Source organism: Rhinolophus sinicus, linkage group LG07 (assembly GCF_036562045.2).
Source record: "Rhinolophus sinicus isolate RSC01 linkage group LG07, ASM3656204v1, whole genome shotgun sequence".
In the NCBI taxonomy this organism is placed as follows: Eukaryota; Metazoa; Chordata; class Mammalia; order Chiroptera; family Rhinolophidae; genus Rhinolophus; species Rhinolophus sinicus.
In genome coordinates, this window is record NC_133757.1 from 85587152 (window position 1) to 85598921 (window position 11770).

Consider the following 11770-nt stretch of genomic DNA (forward strand, 5'->3'; position numbering starts at 1 on the left):
AAATTCATTCAAATAAATTTAGTATATCAATAGTTCGTTTCTTCTTATTGCTATCTAGTATTCTCTCACGTGGATAGACCACAATCTGTTTATCCATTTACTTGCTGATGGATATGGGCTTGTTTCCAGCTTTGGGCAATTACAAATAAAGCTGCTATGAACATTTGTGTACAAGTCTTTGTGTGAACATATGATTTCTTTACTCTGGGTAAATAACTACAAGTGGAATGGCAGGATCATATCAGAGGTACATGTTTAACTTTTTTAGCAAACTGCCCTACTGTTGTCCAAACCATGTTAAAACGATCATATTATTTTACATTCCCAACAAGAGGAAATGAGAATTCCAGTTCTTCTCTGTCCTATACTCAGTGTGGTCAGACTTTTTTAAGGAGCAGTGACATTGAACATCTTTCCATGTGCTTATTATATTTATGTTACCAACAATCTAATTTAACTCTGATCATTTCCAAAAGATTTGTATTGACTTTATTCAGTTTTCTAGGTACACAAATAGATCATGTGTAAATAATGATATATATACCTCTTTTCAAGGATGTTTGAGTTCCTTTTTTTCTTTATCTTGTTTTATTGGTGAGAACTTAAATAACAATCGTACCTTCGTCTTTTCTCCGAATAGCATGGTCACTTTCACAGCAAAAGATGATACTGGTGTTAGAACATTTAATTCTTTAAATACACTTGTATTCCATCCTACATAGCTGAGATTTTGTTGAGAAATTTGCCTTTAAACTAATTACATCATTTTCACAATTATTTAAATAATTATGTTTCTCCTTTTTCTCTTTTAGATAAAAAAATGGAATCGAACTCTATATACTATTTTCTAATGTCTTTTTGTGGACTTAACCTTTTATGAACTCTTCCCAACATGTATTTAATATCATTCTATAACACGATTGAAGGCGGCATAGTATTTTATTTTATAGAGGTACCATAATTTAGTTAGGCAATCTTCTATGACAAGACGGTTAGGTTATTTATGCTTTCTCTTTTGCTATTATAAATTTTGTAGAGATAAATACTCTTGTAATTAAATCTTGGTATACATCTAAGCTTATTAACTTAAGCTAAAATTCCTGGATTTGCAATGCCAAGTCAGAGTCTGAATATTTTTAAGGCTTTACTGTTTACTATAAAATTTTTCTCAAGAAAGTTAGTAGCCATTTACATGCTTTCCAAGATTCTGATCTGTTCTGACAATTTGATAGATGCCCATTGCTGCCTCAGTAATTTTTTTTTGCCTTTGATTACACTAAATATTTTAAATGTGTATTTTATTTTTTGTTTTCTATTTTAGTGCTTTATTTCCTTTCCATCTTTTGTTCTCTGTACAACTGATCCTCATTATTTGTGGATTCTCTTTTTGTGAATTTCCTTACCAGCTAACATTGATCTGTAACCTCCAAATCAGCGTTCATGGCGTCTTTGCAGTGATACACAGAAATGTGCAGAGCAGTGAAAACTGTGAGTTGCCTGACACATAATTTCCAGGTGAGGTCAAATGAGGGAACACGCTACCTTCTCGTTTCAGCTCTTGTAAAGAGTCCGCTGTGTGGTCTATTTAGTGCTATGTTTTTTGCATTATTGTGCCTTTTATTAGTAATTTCATGTTTAAAATAACCCCTGAACATAGTGCTAAAGTGCTATCGAGTGTTCCTAAGTAAAAGAAAACTGTGATGTATTTTACAGAGAAAACACATGTGTAAATGGCATGTAAATGGCTACTAGTGAGTTACAGTGCTGTTGACCATGAGTTCAATTTTGAAGAATCAACAATATATATTAAATATATACATTAAATAAGGTGTCTTTAAATAGAAACACATATCAAATAAGGTTATGTACTAATCCGTTGATGAAAATGTCATGACCAAAAGCTCACAAGAGCCTAACTCTGTACTTCCCTTAGGAGCAGCGGTTCAATGTTTGTTAATACAATGTTCACAGCAACTTTATAGACCGTAATTATATACTGCAAATAATGAGGATCGACCGTACTTTGTTTTCTATGCACCTTCCCAATGATGTAGAAGGTCTGCTGTCAGCTCATTATCATCTGCGTCCCCTGCTGAGCACTTATTTCTCAGGTTCCCTTTCCATCGGGGTTCCAGTTTACCCAGAGCACTGGGGCTGTGCCTTCTACATACAGAAGAAGAGCAATAGGACCCAGAAAGCTGGTCCTAAGCATCATAGAATCCCACTCTCTTCGGCAATGGCTCAGCCAATGGGCCCACATAGATGCGGGACAGTCGGATAAAAGGCTCTGTGGCCACTCCCACGCCAGTAGATAACAGGAAGGTACTATGAGCTCTGAGACCTGGAGCTCATGTCTCATAGTATACTGATGTCCTGGCCACACCCCTGGGACTCCTGTTTCTGGTGTGTCACCCTCCTCCTCCACAGGACCCACCCCTACCTAGATATTGGATAATGTTGAGCTATCAGATGAAGTTAATTGAAGTTGGAAAAGCATAAGTCTCCACCTCCACCCTCCTTGCGCTACTGCTGGCCTTTATTACAACAAGGTATCTGTCAGGAATAAAGACATTTCCCAGCCTTAGCTTAGAATGGAATTTCTATCTCTCTGTCTCTATCTCTATCTCTGTCTCTATTTCTATCTCTATGTCTTTCTCTTTCTATATATCTCTCTCTCTCCCTGTCTCATTCCCTCTCCCACCTACGTTACAGACTGGCTGAATGCTTATTGGACTTAACTATTCTTTTTTTTATTATTATTTATATTGGAGAACAGTGTGTTTTTCCAGGACCCATCAGCTGCAAGTCAAGTCATTGTTTTCAGTCTAGTTGTGGAGGGCGCAGCTCACTGGCCCATGTGGGAATGGAACTGGCGACCTTGGTGTTATGAGCACTGTACTCTAACCAACTGAGCTAACCAGCCACCCTTCACTATTCTTTATTAGCCTTGCAAGTGGCAGTTATGTTGATGGTGAAGATGGAGGCACTGATACCATTGCTTCTGATGTTAGAACCCTTGGCCTGACATTGGCACCTGTAGCATAGGCGGCAACACCAGCGTTGGCCGTTTCTTGCATAGAATCCCTTCCAGATCCTATCTCTGTCCTTCTCTACCTGCTCTGTGGCTTGACCCAGTTTTAGGTTCACAGCAAAACTGAGAGGAAGGTACAGGGAGTCCCCATAGACTCACCTGCCCCCGCACAGGCACAGCTTCCCCCACAGTCAACATCCCCCAGCAGAATGGTGCATTTGTTACCAAAGGTGAACCTATACTGGCATCATTATCATCCAGAGTCCATAGTTTACATTAGGGTCACTCTTGGTGTTGTATATTCTATGGGTTTGGAAAAATGTATAATGACATGCATCCATCACAGCAGTATCACACAGAGTAGTTTCATTGCCTTAAAAATCCTCTGACTCTGTCTGTTCATCTCTCAGTCCTCTGTAATGGTTCTTCACTTTTTTTGTGCCATAGTCCCCTTTGTCAGTCTGGTGAAGTCTTTGCACATCTTCCCCCAAATAAGATTTTTAATGACTAAAATACAATAATAATTAAAGGACCAAAGCAAGTCATATACTAAAGTTATGAAAACATTTAAAAACAAAGTAATGTTAGTGATACATTTGCTGGCACATTAAATTACTAGATCCATCAGCAAGTCTAACAACTACTATAATTTAAAAGTAGTGATGACGAGCATTAATGATAATTTGAAATACATGCAACAACTCTAATGTGCAATGAAAACATTTGTGATGGAGTTCCAGGTTCTGCTAATTTTACTGTGGTTTTATCCATTTATTTTTGGCCCGTATTCATAGGGGAAGGAAACGCTAGATCTCAGAGAGAGGTTAACGAAGAAAAGATGTGATATTTTTCCCCCATGCAAGCTCACGTGCCCCATGCTGATTTTTACGCGCTTGGCTCTCAGCCCCCGTCCACCTGCCAGAGTCATCTCTGTGGTGCTGGGACTCAGCACACACATTTCTCCCCTGACAGCTGGCCCTCTATTACATGTGCATTGGCCAAGGAGCAAATGAGAGGGAGACTGGAAGGCTGGAAGAGAGAGAAAGGTCTTCTGTTTTGCTCACTGTCTCTGTCAGCGTCATGCTAGTGTTCCATCCTAGCAGAGGCAGGTGATTTTAGCAGTTGGTTCCAGCTTCCAGTTGTTTCCACACTCCCAGAACTAGCCGCAGGGTGTTCCCCTCAGAGATACCACCAGCTGGGCATTCTCCTTTTGGCGACCAAAACAAAGTCCCAAAAGCTGGATGGTTTAAAACAACAGAAATTTATCGTCTCAGTTCTGGGGGCTCCGAGTCTGAGATCGTGATGTCGCAGGGCCATGCTCCCTCTGAGACCTCTAGAGGAGAATCTGTCCTTGCCTCTTCTAACTGCTGGTGTTGCTGTCATTCTTTGGCATTCGTTGGCTCATAGATATATCATCACTGCAGTCACAGGGCTGCCTTCTCCCTGTGTGTCGCCACATTGTGTTCCCTCTGTGTCTCTCTGTGCCCTCAACTCCCCTTTCTATAAGGACACCATCATATTGGATGAGGAGCCATCCTAAAGACCTCATTTTACCTTGATTACTTCTCTAAGGACCCTATTCCCAAATAAAGTCACATGCAGTGGCACTGCGGGTTAAAGGCTTCAAACATATCTTTTTGGGGGAGGACACAATTCAATCTCTATCACCTCTTTTCAGAAGTCTGGCTCCTAGCTCTGTGGAAACCTCCAAACTTCTCTTTCCCCCAGTTGAAGCTTCCTTGTTTCCCCAGCCTGAGGTTGGGAGCCGCTTCCTGCAGTTATTATTTCTGTGTCATCTGGTGTATCTCTTTTGTCTTCCAGCCCTCCAATACCTGATTACTTAATTCCTTATGTTGCATTCTGTCTGCTAAAATAACTGGTGCGGTTTCATTTTCCTCACCAGGCCCCATCTTGCCTAGACCCCTGAATCTTCAACGTAGACTCCGGGTTAAAAGGACCTGATATCTTAAATGGATATCAAGCAATTATCTCAAGAAAGAAACAGGGATAATAAGTGATGATTTATGACTATCAAAACTTAGAAAGCTTCTAAAATTTCTGTACCGTTTTCCTCGTTTTATTTTTTTTAATTTTTATGAAAATATAGCTAACATAAAATATTATATTAGTTTCAGGTATACATCACGGTTATTCAACAGTACCCACCTGGCACTATGCATAGTTATTACCATACTATTGAGTATATTCCCTGTGCTAAAGAAGTGATCACCACGCTAAGTCCAGCAACCATCTGACACCGTACCATGTTATCACAGTATTATTGACTATATTCCCTATGCTGTATATTACATCTCCAAGACTTACTTGTTTTATACCTGGTATTTGAACCTCTTATTCCCCTTTATCTTTCCCCTCTTTTTAAATTTTTCAATTACAGTCGACATTCAACATTATTTTATATTAATGTCAGGTACAGCATAGTGGTTAGACATTTATATAATTTACAAAGTGATCCCCCTGACTAGTACCCACCTGGCACTACACATAGTTATTATTATGGTATTGATTATATTCCCTATGCTTTACTTTACATCCCCATGGCTATTTTATAACTACCAATTTGTATTTCTTAATCTCTTCATCTTTTTTCACCCTGTCCCAACCCCCTCCCATCTACACCCCAACAAATCTAGTACCAATATGACACTATACATAGTTATTACAATATTATTGACTATATTCCTTATGCTATATCTTGCATCCCTATGACTGCTTTGTAACCACCAGTTTGTACTTCTTAATCCCGTCCCCTTTTTCGCTCACCCCCAAACCCCTTCCTATCTGGTAACCATCAAAATGTTCTCTGTATCTATGAGATTGTTTCATTTGTTTGTTTATTTTGTTCTTTAGATTCCACTTATAAGTGAAATCATGCATTTGTTATTGGCTGTCTGACTTACTGTACTCAGTATATTACCCTCTAGGCCCATTCGTATTGTCATAGATGGCAAGATTTCATTCTTTTTTTTTTTAAATGTTAATATTCCACTGTGTATATGTACCACCTCTTCTTTGTCCATTCATCCATTCAGGCTCATTGGTTCTAAGGACTGGCCGTGGCTACAGTGGAGGAGTTGTGGGTAGGAGCTGACCCTACAGAGCAGGATCTGCCTCTGCAGGGCTCTGGTGCCTGCCCAATCCACCCTTTGGGTGTGTCATCTGTGGAGCTGCCTGGGTGATACTCCAGCTTGTTTTGAAGATGGCCACTGGGCGTGCCAGCCCAGGGCCACCTGAGAGGGGACTTGCTGCAGGTCAAGTTCAGCCACAGCCTGTGCCCTACTTGGGGCCACCCCGCAGAAGCCACAAAGCAATCCATAGATGGCTGCTCCTGCACTGAGCTTGGAAGTGTCTCAAGAGGCCAAGCTGCAAACCTAGGCTGGCTGCTGCTAGTGCGGGGCTGCTCAGCCAGAGGTTCAGGATATGCTCAAGCCAGATACTGCTTATCTGGGTTCCACGAACCTTTGAGAGACCCTAGAAAAGACTGCAGCATGAGCTCAGGCAGGCGGTTTGTACAAAAAAGCCACTGGAAGCAGCTTGGGTGTGCCTGAAAGTGGGGTGGGGTGGGGTCTTAGAATAACCAGGATGTGGCAAATGAATGGTATCAGCCCACTTGATGGAGACTCAGATATGGCTCCCACCTGTGACTGTGCACTGGGAAGGGGGAGGGTTCAACAAAGAAGCAATGGCTTCCACAAGCTCCTCCACCCGGGAGAAAGCTGCCCTTCCTGCCCTCATGCAAAGCCAGAGAACTCGGTTCTCCCTGGCATGTCCCTGTTGCCTCTCCAGCTGTTGCCCCAGTGAAGGAGCCCAGAGCCAGTGATTCATAGGTAAGTTTGTGCGTGGTCCCTTGAAGAGGAGCGCCTGGGAGTGTAGCCGCCCTCTGTCTCAGTCACAATTTCCACTGGCTTTCACAACCAGAAATTATGGGGACCTCTCTCCCCAGCACTGGATCCCCAGTTGGGGAACCTGGTATGATGATGGGACCCCCTCGCTCCCTTGGGGGCCACCTCTGCAGCTGAGATATCCCTCTCAATTTTTAATGGTCACACATGGATGTGGGACCAGCCTGTTCCTCGTCTCTGGCCCTCCTACCAGTCTCGAGTTGGCTTTTTCTGTGTGTCCTTAGTTGCAGGGCTTCGGTTCAGAAAGATTTCAGGCAATTCTTAATGATGTTTGTTTTGTAGTTTAGTTGTTAATTTTGATGTGGTTGTGAGGGAAGGTAAGCATAGCATTTACCTACTCTACCATCTTGACTGGCCTCCACATTTGTGTTTCCTTTTTCCTTGTTTCAAATGTCTCAGTCATTCCCTTATCATATCCTTGTCGTGATGCTTAGAAAGGAAATGGACCCATGTGTTTGTCTTCAGAAGCAGTGAGAAAGGAGGGAGATGGCAGTGGTGAGGGGGGTGTCATGGATGGAAAGCAACTCCATGGGGTAGAGAGTAGAGGCAGCACTAAGAGAAAATGAAAGCAGCTGTGTCCCCAGGACTGGGTCAGGGAAGAAAAGAACCTGGTATCTGGGCCTGAGAACTGGCTTTGGGAATTCCACAGGGAAAAAAAGCTTTCGTGCTCTTTAACCCAGTAATTCTGCTTCTGGAAGCTATCCTAGGAAAATAATCCAAAGGAAAAAAATATCTAAGCCCCTGACTCTTCCTAGCCTGTCTGGCCTGTGGGTACAGACGAGAGTCCATTAACATTGATGTCCACAGTCCTCGGACTCCTGGCCCACATGCACGACTGGATGACCTCAAGCCCCTGCCTCAGAGTCCCTAGTCAATTCTTAGAGTCCCCTGCCCATGTCTCACACATGCTAAGGACCAAATTTATTTCTGTTCTGCTCCAGGCTGCTCATAGAAGTCCTCAACCTGTAAGCCATTGAAGGTGACCTTGGCATCTACCCCATCTGTTCTGCCTGCATGAAAGGGCTCCATCTAGGCCATTTTCATGTGCTTGGCAAGCTCTTCCAATGCCCCCTAGTTCCCCGACCTGTGGCCACTGTATTTTTCTCACCCGGACCAGCAAAAAGGCACCTTCAGCTTTTGCCGATTCACCAACTCTTTGCAAAAGACCAGAACCAACGCCTCTGTCCAGGTGCAGAACAAACACTGTGTCTTCCATTTTTCTTAACTCCCCGTCTCTCTCCTCACTCGGCCAGAACAGGCCCACTCCCTGTTGCATGTCATCTTATGCAAAGAATTACCAGAAAAACTGCCCATACCCCACTCTCAATCTTCCCTTAGGCTTCTGGACTCTGAGTAACGCACTAATATGTTCATCATATTATTAGGTACAATAGTGAAAAGCTGACACTAGTAGGGAAATGATTGGGTAGATGATGTAGTATATTCTCTCGTGATATATGTTGATCCAACAGCAATTATGAAGACTCCATAACAACATAAAACAGTGTTTATGATTTAATTTTAAGTGATTAAAAGAATACATTACACACTAGTATGATTTCAGCTACATAAAAATGATATACGCCAATGAAATGAACAGAAAAATAGAACAAATGAAAACTGGTTCAACTTGGAGTGTTATTGGTGTGGGTAAACTTTCTCCTTTACTCGGTGTTTTATTAATTTATCTGTAATGTCATTGATTTAATTAAGAATAGCAGCCATTAGAAAAAAGTAATAACATGATTGATCCTGCTTTGAGGTGTCCTTTGCACATACCTTTGGTTGCATCTGTACTCCAGACAGGTGGCTCAGCCTGACCAGAGATATGGGATTGACCCTATCTTCTCCCTGGGAATATTTCCAGCTTGAAATGCTAGAAGCTGTCTTTGCAAAGGCCCTTCTTGCCTATACTGGCAACTCGTCATCCCAAGGCTTCACAAGGGAAGACTAATAACACCTCAATATGGCATGTTGGGGACCACTCAAGACATGACATGCTGATAAGTGCCTTCCTCAAAGTCATCCAACTTCCCTCAACTTGAGGGAGTCTGGAAGAGAAGGCAATCTGATCGATTGTCAAGAGATTAGAGCTGTTTTGTTGATGCTAATACCTATTTGTTGTGTGAGTTTAGTAACCCTTGTGTCAGCTGTGGAAACTATGGACTCACACGGCTGGCTGTCATGGCCTTGCCCCGTGAAGAAATAAATCTGCTCGCTCCTGTTGGTTTGCCTTCACTTCTGGTTTTTTCTGTTTACCTGTCCCTTTGGATCTGTGACTCACTCTAGTCTTTCTCTCTGGCTCTACGCATTCCTCGCTGAGATGGAGCTGGTCATTCTGCCTTTCTATTTTGACACACCAAGACCCTGGGGACTCGTGTAGGGATCAAGTTGGCTCAGACCTTCAGTACTTCAAATCTCACCCACCTGGAGCTTAATTCTGGAACTCTTGGCTTCTGACTCCAGGAATTTCTATAAAGCTATATCTACAGAGGGTGCCAAAAAAAGGTATCTACATTTTAAGAAAGGGAAAACAACGGTATTAAAATTGTAATATTTAATATATACCAATAACAAAAGATGAATACAAGTTATGTGTATACATTTTTTGGTACCCCTGGTATATACCCATATGTATATATATGTATATCTGTCTATATCATCTATATCTACATCTAATTTTACTTTGATTCTATGATTTTAGCTCAGCATTTGGCTCACTATCTTGCCTTGCCTGTTGGATCTATAAGCCTGTCTCTAAACTCTATATTTGGTACCCCTTGGCTCCAAATTCTATACTAGGGACATTAAGAGGTCTGGTCATCATAGCTGGACTCTCCATCTTTCTCCTGGTCCAGGGACCCAGATGGGACCCATAAATAATGATGATCCTCTCTGTGGCTCCCTCTGTGAAACGGGGAACATAACACCTGCTCTTTGAATCTTACTGAGGTTCTGTAGCCTTAAACTGGTTCATGGGTGTGAAGTTATTTAAATACTTTGGCAGAAAGTACAAAATCTTGCTACTTTTTAAAGGAACTGCTAAAGCACTCTGGACAATGTCCTCTCAAGCAATGTGATTTTTTCAAGAGACTAACTCCAAGGACTCACCAGCAGGTGTGTGAAATCCTTGCTGAGGACACTGGGGTTATGGGGTGAGAGGACCTGGATTCAAGAATGGGTCTGCCACATGCCAGGTGTGCGACTCAGGCCTCACATTTCCTCATCTCTAGAATGGGAATAACACCTGCCTCAGATGGTTGTTGTGAGGATGAAATGAGGTGCTGTGAAAGTGTAAAAAAAAAAAAAACACAACAGTTGCCCTAATTATTAGTGCCATGTACCTAATTATTGTATTAATTAAAATGGAATATGGGCTAAAGTTAAAAGGACATCCAAATCTTATGCACAGAAAGAAAATGACTGTGGCAGAGTCAGTGCTCACTGACAGGCAAGTCCTGGTAAGTGCTAGGGGTGGGGTAGGTGATAGGGGAAGGGTTAAAATTAGAGCCCTCTCTGGGGGAGGAACTGACATCAGGAGGGCTTTTCCAGCCCCCTGTAAAGGAGTAGAAGGAGGAAAAATGGGGACCTTCTGTCCTGCTTCTGTGCCTGAGATCTCAAGTTGGATCTTGGGGAAGAGCCTCTCCAGGCAGATATCAGAGAAAGAAGCCGGCTCCGGAAGCAGCTGTCTCCAAACCCCATTCGTTCTAGCATGAGGATCTCCAAGCATCTTGGGAGAAGTCGTGTTTCCCAAGTTCTTTTTTTTTTCTATTCAACAGACATTTAATGAATACCCACTAGATGCCAGGCATGGTAGTAGGCCTCGGGGATACAAAAACAGATACAACACAGTCCCCAAATACACCCTGGTACCTCTGAGATGTAACGGGCAAAAGCTGTAGCTGAGGGATCTGAATGCCTGACGTTGAGTTCCAGCTTTCATCTTTACTAGAGATAGTGCCTTGAATAGCTTGAATAATTTGAATTGCTTTGAGCGTCAGCTTTCTAATCTGAAAAAGCAAGCAAAGTTCATCCCTTGAGATCGCATCACGGGGGTGAGGTACGTGCCCCTGCATCAGTCAGATCCTCGTGGTGGGAGGAAACTGGGAGAAAAGGGTGCTGGCGGGATCCCCTTCTTGGCCGGTGGCTGTGGGCTCTCTGGCTGAAGTCCCAGCAAACCGCAGGGAGGGGGTAGGAGCTGCCGAGGAGACATCCGTCAGAACGCACAGATTTGGATCTTTCCGGTAGGAATCTCTGTGACAGTGCCCTGCCTTGTTTCAGTAACTTGATTTCCCGAACTTCTCGCAACTGCCTGAACTTGTTTTCTCACCTGTAACAAATAGGTTGTTAAAATGACGTGGAAAATGTAGTGAAACACTTGCTAATTACTCAATAAATAGGAGCTGTTACTGCCCTGTAACCGTCAGCACTGCGGTGTGGTCTGCATATGGCTGACTGAGTTAGCCCTGCCTCATCCTGCGCCAACCACGGGACCGAGACGCGTCCGAGGCTCTTTAGCTCCACCGTCTGGGAGGGGATGGCAATGAGTCTTGCTTCCGGGGAAACCAGGAGCCCGTGTGCCAGGGATCAGAGGGAGCCTTCATGTCCTGGCTCCCGCATCCTTCTTCCCCTGGCTCCCATGGTCCATGTCGACCCGTCAAAGCCCTGAATTTCTGCTGGTTCCTTGCCCAGCACTATAGGTCCCCATGAGAACTGCAGGCCCTCCCGGGGCCAGAACTCAGATAATCTACCTGGCTCTCACTTCTAGCATCTCAGGGGTGCTCAAGGGAGTACCCTCCGGAGCAAGTGGAACTTG